Source organism: Gavialis gangeticus, unplaced genomic scaffold, assembly GCF_001723915.1.
Source record: "Gavialis gangeticus isolate Ggan-Ray unplaced genomic scaffold, GavGan_comp1, whole genome shotgun sequence".
NCBI classification, from domain to species: domain Eukaryota; kingdom Metazoa; phylum Chordata; order Crocodylia; family Gavialidae; genus Gavialis; species Gavialis gangeticus.
In genome coordinates this window covers 97,120,133-97,132,703 of record NW_017729022.1, presented here as the reverse complement: position 1 = coordinate 97,132,703, position 12,571 = coordinate 97,120,133, and the positions used below count along the sequence as shown (strand labels likewise).

The 12,571-nt window shown below is 44.0% G+C and overlaps 1 long non-coding RNA gene across 1 annotated transcript; it reads right to left on the bottom strand.

The window, feature by feature from the left end:
* Nucleotides 1-149: 149 nt before the first annotated feature.
* On the bottom strand, nt 150-2,801 carry LOC109296299. The gene is made up of 2 exons (XR_002096950.1): nt 2,278-2,801; nt 150-1,565 (listed from the first exon to the last, which is right to left on the bottom strand). It is a non-coding gene; the product is annotated as an uncharacterized LOC109296299 (long non-coding RNA).
* Between the last annotated feature and the right edge of the window lie 9,770 nt (nt 2,802-12,571).

Genomic DNA, 12,571 nt, shown 5'->3' with positions numbered 1-12,571 from the left:
ATCAGACGCTTCTGATTTGATTTGGAGAGAGTAATGGGTGTCCTGATTCGATTCAGATTTGGCGATTCAGCCACCAAATTGGGCCAAATCTCCTCTGAATTGAATCAGCAACCGAAGCGTTGCACAGACCTATAATGTAGGTGTTTTTGATGTCCACACCTGAACTCACTGGAATCTTATGTAGCATTCATGCATATCAGAGAGGTGAAGGCACAACTTATGTTTTATACACTTACATTGAACCTATGAGTTTGAAAAATAATGCTTTATATAGAGTGTGCCTATTTCATTGTTTTGTGTCCCCATCCAAGATACGAATTAGTCTTGGTTTCTACAGAATACCATTGGGAGTTAATACTTTTCACCTGCTGGCTCCGCTCTAACAAAAGCCCTTAAGCATATTCTTAATTTTAAACATAGGAGTAGATGTATTGATTTCAGGCGAGTGTTCAAGTGCTTTACTGAATCCAGGGCTAAACGTGTTATTAATAGGAACTGTTGGAACACTGCCTTGAGAAAAACTGTATAGTACAGTTGTTTTTAATGAAGAAGTATAACCGCCAGACGAACAGATCTTTCATATATGACTTTGATTACATGAATGTAAATAGTGGGGAAAACTTGTTATGCATGTGTTTGTATATATGCTGGCATGATTCTGGCTCTTTTTAGTATATTAATTTAAGGTTGATTTATAAATAGATTTCTCTTTTTTGCCTTTGAAAATGTCTTGATAATAAATACATACCTCAATGAATGTATAAATGGAAACAAAGTGCAGATCTATTTCCTATCATTTATCTGTGGTTCAAATTCAACCCTTTGTCATGCTAAAAAAACCCCCTGTTAACTTGAATACAGGAAGAGTGTGGGTGTAATGAAAGATCCTGTAAGACTGATAATTACTGTTCATATAACTTTTCTATATAGAAGTTACATATAAAAATTATAGTTGTGGAAATTTGGGAGTCTGCCATTGGTGGCTTGGTCATCTCATTTTATATTTTTCAGCCAAAAGGCCACTCCTTATATGTTATTGACATATAAGGGCACTCTATTATTGTTATTGACTTTTTGTGTTAAAAATTTACATAGTTTAAAGCTATGATTTCCTTATCAGCTTGGTGCTGGTATAGGATTTATTATAAATGGTTTGTTGATGGCACTTATTCAGAGTTTATTATTGAAGCATTCCCTTTTTTAGAAATCACCTGCATATGGTTCTGCAGAGGACTTTGCCAAGAGGCACAAGAAAGCCGGCTACGTTTTGTAATAAACAACTGACCTTGATAACGTGTCTCTAACTCATAAATGGTAAAACTGCAGTAGTTTTATCATGATGACTGATTCAGTAAAATAAGATAATGCATTAACTGAACTTTCCACATGCTTTATTACCTTGCTGAGTCATGACCCTATATGCTCATGTTTCAAGAAATGGTTAGATAGTTTAAAGCAGGGCCACTATACTGAACTTCATTCTCTTTCTATCGTGATCTGAGGTGGCAAAATTAACAATTTAATTAACATTAGTACTTCAGTGAGGATTCGCAGCATCTAACACACTTGAGTGAGGAGCTGTCTCAAGTAGTCAAGTTTCTGGCATAGTACAGTTTTTTTGGGGGGAGGGGGGAGGGAGTGCTTAGGCACCAAACTCTGGACTGCTGAAGGTATTCCCATGCTTTTGTCATTTTAGATCTTTCAAAAATGTTTAATTAATTACTTTAATTCCTTACGTGTACATACACATAACACCAAAACAACATTCTCCCTCTTGCAGAGAGAACAAGTTGGTTTTTTCTTTTGTCAAATGGTTAGACAGCAATGAAACATAAATTCTTATATATGCCAAAAATTGTTACGTTCTTTTATAAGGATACCTTAATATGAGCATTTTGTATGGGGCATCTACAAGGATGGAATGGCGGGGGTTCTCAGAGAATTTGTAGGAGTAATTTTAAGAAAGTTTGTGTCTGTTTGAGTGTCTGATTTCAGCACTGAGCTTTCAAATACAGAAGGGACATGCTTAGAGTCACTGAGACTGTGCACAGGCATAGGCATAAGTCTGCAGGATCTGGACTTTAGATGGCCTGCGTTTAAATCCCTAACCTGCTGCAGACTCCCTGTGTGACCATAGGCAAATTTACAGAGACTTCAGCATCACGATGGTGAGTATTCTTATACCTAACCTTCAGCTCTCCTGGCCTCTTTAATGGAATCCCTACACCTGTGTTAAAGGCCCCAGCTCCCTCTATAATGTATGAGAACAATTAGTACCTCAGTGAGGAGCTGTCTCAAGCAGTTAAAAGTGTCTCACATAGTACAGTTTTTCTTTCTGTGGGGAGGTGGGTCTTAGGCACCAAACTCTGGACTGATGAATGTGTTTCCATGCTTTTAAGATTCATGGCCCTCAACCTGCTTTTGGAGGTAAGTGGCTAAGCCACATCCATTAAAAATGAAGGCGAGGACTACTTTTTAAAATGGATAGGAGAAAGAGGAGGAGATGGTGATGGTAATCATGGAGGTATATATACAATAGCCATAGAGCTATAGTAGTTTCTTAGAATGCAGGAGAGTAAATGCAATATGGAAAATACTGCCATGACAACAAATAGTTATAGAGCTCAGGGGCTTTAGAGCAATGGTGTCAAAGATAGGGCATGTAGGGGTCAGGAATTTGGGGGCACAGCAAGCAGGGGGTGGTGCTTGCCACCAAATTCCAGCATACCGAGCCCCACTGGGGATGCATATGAGAGGCAAGTGGAAGGTATATTAATCCCTACAGTTCAGGAGTATGTGAGGAGGAGCTCCTCGTGGTCTAGATCCAGCTTTTGATGAGCCTCATGGTCCTAATCCAGCCCAGGGAGACAGGAGTTTGACACCGCTGCTTTAGATCCTGGAATAAGACTGCCACAGAATGAAGGCCAGGCAAGCCATATCAGTTGTATTCCCTCATTTCCCTGAGGAGAGGGTTTACGCCCCTATCTCCCTAACCACCAGGCCATAGGTTATTTATTCCCTCCCACCCTCTTGTTTGAAACTTCTACTTTTGAAAAAATTGTGCATTTATTGGGAAAGGGAATAGGAATATAACTAGTACTTACCTGGGATTGGGAAACAGGGCTTGTGACCCCTGCTCCAAAGACCTAATGTATTTTACTAAATGCCAGTAAAATAAAACAGGGTTGCTGTGAGGATAAGTATTTCGAAGATTATGATACATTCAGACATTCTTCTATCTTTTCCCATAGTAAGATGATGATATATTTTGCATGGCTATTGGACTTGAGCTGAGGTGGAGAATTTCAGCAGGTATCTTATATCATAGACATTGCCCAAGGTTTTTATTGTAAAGTTTCTTTAGGTAATGGGCTAAAACAGTGTTTAAAGAATCTTGGATAAGGTGAACTTTTTCCAAGGTTCAAATTGAAATAAAGGATAAGAAACCACCTACAGTCTCTTCTTGCATGATTTCACGTCATACATGAACTGCTAAATTGGTAATTAAATAAGCAGATTTTCTTAATTGCTTCAGAATAGTAATGGATTTTGTACAGTCAAGAATGGCAGACTTCATATTTGTGTTTTATTTTGTGATTGGACAATAAGTTAATGTGATTCAAAATATATACCTTCAAGTCAGCTGGCCCTGACAATCTACACCCCAGGGTACTCAAGGAGCTGGCGAGCATCATAGCCCAGCCCCTGGCACAGATCTTTGAGGACTCCTGGCGCTCTGGTGTAGTGCCCGAAGACTAGAAGAAGGCCAATGTGGTGCCTATCTTCAAGAAAGGGAGGAAAGTAGATCCTGCAAACTATATCAGCCTGACCTCTATCTCGGGGAAGGTCTTAGAAAAGTTTATTAAAGAGGCCATCCTTAATGGACTGGCCGATGCTAACATCCTGAGGATAGCCAGCAGGGGTTTGTTGCAGGTGGGTCTTGCTTGACCAATCTCATTTCCTTTTACGACCAGGTGACCTATCACCTGGACAAGGGAGAAGAGATTGAGGTCATATATCTTGACTCCAAAAAAGCCTTTGATCTGGTATCCCATGATCACCTCTTGGTGAAACTGGCCAGTTGTGGCCTTGGGTCCACCACGATCCACTGGCTGGGAAATTGGCTCCGTGATCAGACCCAGAGGCTAGTAATTGATGGCAGTCACTCATCATGGTGTCCTGTGACCAGTGGGGTCCCCCAAGGCTCTGTCCTTGGACCCATATTGTTCAACATCTTCATTAATGATGTGGACATTGGAGTCAGGAGTGGACTGGCCAAGTTTGCCGATGACACCAAACTTTGGGGCAAAGCATCCACACCAGAAGACAGGCGGGTGATCCAGGCTGACCTGGACAGGCTCAGCAAATGGGCGGACGAGAACCTGATGGTGTTTAACACCGAAAAATGCAAGGTTCTCCACCTTGGGAAGAAAAACCTGCAGCATCCTTATAGGCTCAGCAGTGCTACACTGGCTAGCACTACGGAAGAAAGAGACTTGGGGGTCATCATTGACCACAAGATGAACATGAGCCTGCAATGGGATGCTGCGGCTAGTAAAGTGACCAAAACTCTGGCTTGCATCCATAGATGCTTCTCAAGTAAATTCCAGGGCATCATTCTCCCCTTGTACTCGGCCTTGGTGAGGCCGCAGCTGGAGTACTGCCTCCAGTTTTAGGCTCCATAATTCAGAAAGGATGTGGAGAAGCTTGAGAGAGTCCATGATGAGAGGTCAGGAAAACAGACCTTACGACAACAGACTGAGAGCCATTGGGCTCTTTAGCCTGGAAAAGCATAGGCTCAGGGGTGATCTGATGGCCACCTATAAGTTTATCAGGGGTGACCACCAGGATCTGGGGGAATATTTGTTCACCAGAGCGCCCCAAGGGATGATGAGGTTGAATGGTTATAAACTCCTGCAAGACCGTTTCAGGCTGGACATAAGGAAGAATTTCTTTACAGGTCTGGAGTAGCCTGCCCTCGGCAGTGGTTCAAGCACCTGCATTGAACACCTTCAAAAGCATCCAATTTGCTCATCTTTCTGGGATCCTATGACCCCAGCTGACTTCCTGCCCTTCGGGTGGGGGGCTGGACTCGATGATCTTCCGAGGTCCCTTCCAACCCTAATGTCTAAAATCTATTAAATCTATATAATAACTTACTCAAAGCTTAGACTTTGTTCCACTCTTAAGGGTAATTCTTAGATGCACAATGGTATGCATCCTGTTAAATAAGTTGAAGCCATCACTTGAATATGTTTCATGTGTCCAAATATCTTGACACAGGGCATGTCTACATGTGCAAATGCTGCAGGGTGGATTTACTCTAGAGTAATTTACTGTACAGTAAACCCACCCCAGGCAGGTGTCTACACAGGTGGGAATACAGGAGATTTGCTGCTCCTGGCAGCAGTCTTGCTCCTGCCCCCTCCAACTCTGCAACACCCTCCTGCACCAGCCAAAGGGATCTCTACATTCCCCCTCAGCGCTAGCCCAGAGGTTGGCAGGGAGTACAAGGCCAAGAGACAGCTTTCTCTTAGCAGGGGCTGGGAGCTTGCTCCCTGGCCCTGGGAGCTGCTGGCTGTTGAGGCGGGCTCCGCCACTGGAGCCCAGGTGGAGATAATCATGTCACCCTGCCCTGGCAGCAGGGAGCTCCTGCCTCTAGTTCCCCAATTGGGGGTGGGGAGCTTAGAAAAAGCTGCAGAGGGGAGGCAGGGCCCAGGCCTTTGCCCCAATCCACCAGTGGGGCAGCTAGCTGTGAGCCCTTGGCTGCATGGGGATTTCACACCCAATCAGGGACTTGCTACTAGCTGCTCCACTGGCAGATGGTACAGGGGGTTGGGACCTGCACCTCCCTTGCAGATGTTTCTACTACCCGATCAGGGCACAGGGCTGGGACCTGCTCCTGACCAGGACAGCACCCAGCCAGCTCCAGGCTGAATGGGGAAGTCTGGATGTGCAGCCTAGAGTTTGCTGGGGACTGCCCGAAATGGGAAAGTGCCCAGCCACCTCCAGGCTGCATGTGCAGACTTCCCTGTTCAGCCCAGAGCTGGGCCAGAACTGTCCTGGTCAGGGGCAAGTCCCAGCCAGCTCCAGGCTGGGTGGGGAACTCTCTCTGTGTAGGGAGCTCCTAATTCTCCAGAATCACAGATCATGGGCTGGGGAGATTGCCACTGGAGCCTGGGCAGGGACAGAGCCAGCCATGGCAACAGGCAGCTCCTGGGGACAGAGAGCAATCTCCCACATCCTGCTACCCAGCTGTCCAGGAGCTTGCTCCCAGTTGGCTTTTTACATGTGTCGTACTGTGCAGTAATTACTCATGAGTAAATTTGCTACTTGTATCTACAGGTAGTAAATTTACTAGCGATTAGAGCAAATTGCTGTGCAGTAAGGGTCAGCACGTGTAGACAGTGACACTTACTAGGCAGTAATTAGCTCTGTTGCGCAGTAAAGTGTCTCATGTAGATGTGCCCATAGTGCCTAATGATGTATGCTTGTGTCTCTGAAAATAGGTTCCATCCCTTTAATTTTATTGAACTTTAAAGGACATGCCATTGGGTTCTGTGTTGGCATTATCTGTCAACGGTGGAATGGGCTCTTCTCTGGAGAAGATAACGTTTTCAAGTAATATCCCAAGTTTGGATTGATCCTCAGTTGCACCATTACTTGGTGTTACTTTTTCCACTTTTTCAAAGTAAATTGTCGAATGCTGCAGCATTATAAATTAATCACTCTAGAAGCAGTCTGCGCTAACCCTTCATCTCTCTCCACATATACTATTTATTTGTATTGGATGTAATGTCTGTCCTATTCATACTAACATTCTTCCAATTCAGTGCCATTTCTTATAGTATTATCATAAGGGTTCTGAATAATGCTCTCATACTTATATATTCCCTTAAGACCAGGCTTCAGTATAAAGTGATAGATAAAAAAGGATGCTTAATAGTTAATTAATAAAGGAAAAGGGAATTAGACAAAGCATTTTGGGAATTTTTCTCTATATTGTTTTAAGGCAGAAGCTTGACTAAAGAGGATGCGCTCTTATAGAAGTATCTTAAAAGGTTTGGTTGTGACCAGCACATTCTGCTGTTTTATCTTTCAACTTCATTTACAGGTTGAACTACGTGTGCAGAGAAGCAGCACAACGTTTATGCACCACTTCATTCCAATCAAGTAAGGTTTAAGTGGGAGATTAGATTTTACTTTTAATTCACTGTACAGGAGTGATTTCCCTCCTGGCACATTATTTTTCTCACTAAAAACAGTCCTTGATCACTCCTTTTGATTTTTTTTCCCTTCAAACTGAATGTCTGCTTTTTTCCTTGCACTGAAATGGACCTTAATTTGAAATGAATAATTTAAACTGAAAATAAAATTGGGAAGTCTTTTGAACACAGGAAAGATTTTATATTTAGCAATTTCAATGTTTCATAATACTGGTCACAACATATTTAACTAACCTTTTCCATCCCCCTGAGAAGGGGGAGATTTTAATTACATTTTCAGTTAATACCTCCATAAAAACTTCCTTCTCTTTGCTTCTCCAAATGCTATAACTAAATATAACTTTCTAAGTGAAAGTGAGCTACACTCAGCAAGATCAATTATCCTTAGTGTCAGCACTTCAGAGTTTTCAGAGCTAATGCTTGCTTAGGATTGGTTGCCAGAAGGCCCAGGGAGGTATTTCTGGCTCTGAAGTGGGGCACCCTGGGAAAGACTCCTGCATCCAGGAAACAGAGATACTGGGGAACCATCTTGCCAGCACCTGTCTGCAGATATTTGCTGCTCAGCGGCTTTTGGCAAGAGGGATTGGTGGTTGGAGGGCCACTGTGGAAGGAAGTACCTCTCCTGGAATCTCAGGATCATTTTCCTGAAGCAGGACAGACCAGCTGTTAAGCAGCTACTGGAAAGGTATCGAGAGGGATCCGGAGGTTTGATCCCAGGATGATTGGAGGGTGGTGCTCTACAGCCCTGAAGGAACTGTTTCTTTTTTTTTCCCCTTTTTTTCCCCTTTGTCTTTTAAATTCAAGTCAATTATTTAACTGAGGGTAGGGACAGCAAAAGGGGCCCCAAGTTAAAAGGGCAGGTAGGGCAAAGTGTCCAATGAAGCACTGATCCCCAGGACTGACTTTGAGCCTTAGGAGGCGAAGTGCCCAATGAAGCACTGATCCCCAAGACTGACTTGGGAGGACAATCTCCTCTTTTGTAAATGTCAGTTAATGGGGGCTAGGCTGCTGGGAGGTAGACTCATATCGGCCTAGAAAGGGATCTGGCTCTCGGAAAACATCCAGTAGAAAGAACATCCAAGGTGTGGTAGGGGTGGAATGTAGGGGAGGTGGAGCCCCACAAAGATTTTCCCATCAGACTGGAGCAGTTTCCTCTTAGAACCAACTCCCAAATGAAGGAATATCAAAGTTGTGGCAGGTGAGAACATTTGACTGCAGAAGATGGTTGGGGAGGGGACATCAGCACCTCCTTAGCCAGATGGCAGACATGTGGAAGATGTCAGCCAGAAGGGAGTCGAGACCCTATAACACCTACTTACAACATATAGCCTGCTAAGCTTTTGTAGTTCTGCTGTACTCAGACTGAATCACTTAGGCATTCAGATCCCATATATACCTTAGTTTTCTTCTTTCCATGCTTTGGGAATGGTTTTGCTTATCTTGTTCCTATATCTGTAGACTTGCACACATTCCTAGGGTATTCAAGCCTTCTGCTATTAAAACTGTTGATTGAAGGAAAATCAATTAGCAGCTAGCTATAAACTTGGTTATCATCCTCTATCTGCCCATCACTGCAGCTTGTAAATTCTCTATAAATAGTAATGAACTTATCTTGGCATCAACCTCCTGAGATAGAGAAGTGTTTTATTGTTGGAGATAAGGTGCCTAAGGACAATAAGGGTTTTATCCAAAAAGAGATCTAAGTTATGTCTACATTATACAAAGGTGTCATATATGTAGGGACCTACCAAATATGCAATTGTATGATTTTCACAGAAACTGCAAATTTGGGCAGGCTTCATGGACTCCACCAAAAACAGCAGGCTCTGTGAAAAATGGTGGGCTCACTGCAAAAAACCCCCAAAACAAAACAACAAGAAAACCCCCAAAAAACAACTTACCTGCAAGCAGAGAAAAGGCTGGGAAGCCCTGCAGTCTTGGAATGGAGGGAGGGAGGGGATGAGAGGGTGGATGATGGAGAGGTGGCAGAAGCAGCTGAACCTGGGTCCAGGCTGACTGTGGCATGCCACTGGAAGGATGCAAGCAGCTTCACCAGGGTCTGTGGAGCCCCAACATTGTATGCATGTACCCACTGTCAGCAACTATCTATGCTGGGGTTCTGCAAACCCAGGTGCAGTTACTTGCAGCCTTCCAGTTGCTTGCCATAGCCAACCCAGAACCATGGTCCAGGTTGGGGATGGCCCAAAACCATGGCTTAATAACCCTGGTAAAGCCCAGGGAAGTCATTAATCCACGTATTATTAAGCATGGATTAATGGCTTCCTGGGCTTTAGGTAATTAAGCCAGGGTTTTGGGCCATCTCACAATCTGCGAGGAGGGGCAGGACTGCTGGGACCCCTTGGCAAATCAGAGGCATGGGGGAGGGGCCTGCCATGCTCAGCCTGTGAAAATGGCAGCTGGCCCAGGGATCTACCCATCAAATCAGCCAACCATGTCCTTGGGCACTTCCTGATGAGCGCATGTGTGGAGTTTGCAGCCCCTCAAACCTGTTTGAGGGGCTGCAAACCACACACAGTACATGTGAATTGGTTCACCACACTGCTAATCTGCAGCACAGTGGGAGGATTTTGATGCTGGGAGATCCTGGTTTAAAAAAAACAACAACCCACCACTGAAAAAAACAGTGGTGTAAATGTGGCAGCAGTGTGCACCGCAGGAAACAGAAGCCTGTCTGTCCAGAGTCAGACAATGGCTGATAGCCAGGCTCTGACCAGCTTGCTCAGGACTGCAGCTACCTCAGGAGCCCCCCAGAACTCCAGATAAGCCAGCTAGGGCCAGAACAGGTGCTGCCTCAGCCTTCCCTAGCCCTCATGGCTCTCTTTGCTGTACCCCAGAGCATGTAAGCAGAGACATGCCCAGGGGCAAATAGCAGCAGCACAGATATGGGCCCGTGTTTGAATCAGAGCACAGGGAGTGTCTGAGTGGGACGGGTGACTCAGATTTGTCTGACATGCTGCGTCAAAAATGGGGTTTTTATGTTTTAATTTTGGGGCACCCAAAATTGTTGAGGTGTGCATGTGTATGTTTGTATGTGTGGTGTTGTTATGGGCACTAAGGGTGGGAAGGGGTAGGTACTGGCTTTCCTCTGTGGTTGAGGGGTTTGAGTGCCAAAGTAATGATGTTTTACTTGTGAGTTTAAGGCTTGGTGTGGGTTCCTTACACTCTGCTAGGAAGTGGGGCCCCAGGCAGCAAGAGAAGATTTTTTTTTCCCCCGAGACATAGCAAACTCCAATGGGCTCCAGAGCCCATCCGACCAGTGCCGGGGCCTCAGGGCTGAAAGATGCAGGGCTTGCCATGGCATGGCAAAACCCTTTGTGGTTCAACATACCATGCCAAATACCAGATTCTAGACCCATGCTTGCATTGGAGCACTGGAAGTGTCTTGAGTGGGAAGGGTGGCATGGTATGGCCAGCTTTTTTTCTTTTTTAATTCTGGGGTAGCTGAGAGCATTGAAGCCTGAGAACTGAGGAAGCCAGCAGCTCTGGAGGCTGGCATTGTATGTCTGAGACAGCATCAGGGTGGCCAGGAAAAGGGGGCTCTATGTGGCTGCCTGTAGCTACTTCTTGCTGAGTACAGGGGGCTCCCTCAGGGGATTTAATTTATTTTTATTTTTTTTTAATTGTAATTATTTTTTTATTTGCTGTGCATGTGTATTTTGTGTGTGTGGTGCTGTTCTGGGCACTGTGGATAGAAAAGGGCAGGTACTTGACTTCCCCTGTCCCTGAGGGGTTTGGGTGCCAAATTACTGATGAGATGGTTTTGAGCCCAAGGCTTGGTGTGGGCCCCAGTTGTCAGGAGAAACTTTTTATACTCCCAGAGACGCGGCAATCTCCGTGGGGCTCCAGAGCCCATCTGACCAGTGCCAGGGCTCCGGGGCTGAAAGATGCAGGGTATGGCATGGCGTGCTGAGACCTTTTGGGCTTCGGCATGCCACGCAAAGCGACAGATTCTAGGCCTGTGCTTGAATTGGAGCACTGGGAGTGCCTGAGTGGGAATGGTGACTCAATGTTATCAAATGTTTTGTTTCGGTTTTTTTTAATTTTGAGGCCACCAGGGCTATGGAGGCCCAAGCACTGAGTAGGCCAGTAGCCCTGGAAGCTGAAGTTATATGTCTGGGTTGGCTGAGAACAGAAGGATGTTTATTGTGGCTTCCTGTGGCCTCTTCTTGCTGGGCACAGAGTGTTCCCTCAGAGCATTTAATTTTTGTAAATTTATATATTTATTTATTTATTTTGGTTTGCTTGTGTGTGTATGCATTTTCAGTATTTAATTGGGTAAGAATTATATATATATATAATCTTTCTATAAAGATCTTTCTATAAACTTAAAGAGCTGCTGTTAACCAATTCAGATCAGTGGCAGTCATGTAAGGCTAGTTATGCTTCATCAAAGAAATTGATTATGCTCAGTCAAATTTCTGATTAAGATGAAAGCCTTGCTTTGGTTTCATTTCAGATAGTTAGCAATTCTACAAGATGCTCTGCCTTGATTTGCTTCCCAAATGCTGGTGGACTTTTGCAAGTTCAGTTCTTCAGTTCTTGCTATCTCACACTGAACTCTTAACAGCATCTCAGGCAGAGCTAGATAATCATCTTACACTTTTGAATATGATGCAGACATAAAACCCACAGAGATAGGTTTGGATAGGGAAATCTGCAACCTGGCCTTTTAAAACATGAACATTTTATATTTGTGTTAATTGATTATTTGAGTGTATTGACAGGTTTCTATCCCCATCTTCAAAATCCAAATGTTTTGTTTAGCATTTGGTAATTCCTAGTAGGTGTGCATTCATGCATTTATGCTCCTTTTCTAATGTGCATTAAATTTAGTATCTCCAATGTGAGGTACTAAATTAATATGCATTAGGCTGAGTTAATGAACAGTGGTACATCTGCATGTTTTTTCTGTAATACTTAATATGCACTAGACTATTTTACTGCACATTAGCGTAATGCCACTGGTTTTTTACATGACACTTTAATGTGAGGTAAAATAGTCTACTGAGCATTTAAGAGCATGTGTGAAGGGCAGTATGAAGTTTTGGTCGCTGATTTGTTTTGGCGGAGATTCAGCCCAATTCAGTGGCCAAATCTCTGAATCCAAATCACATCAGGAGACCGTTTAATCTCACCGAATTGAATCCGAACTCTCTGAATCAATTTGGAGAGATTTGGAAAGATTCAACGATTCAGAGATATAAAAGTTTTTTCTACATACCTCAAGATACCAGGCAGCTCGTGAACACTGAGAGGGTAGGGCAGATGCAACATCCCACAGGAGTGTGTGTGTGTGTGTGTGTGTGTGTGTGTGTGTGTGTGTG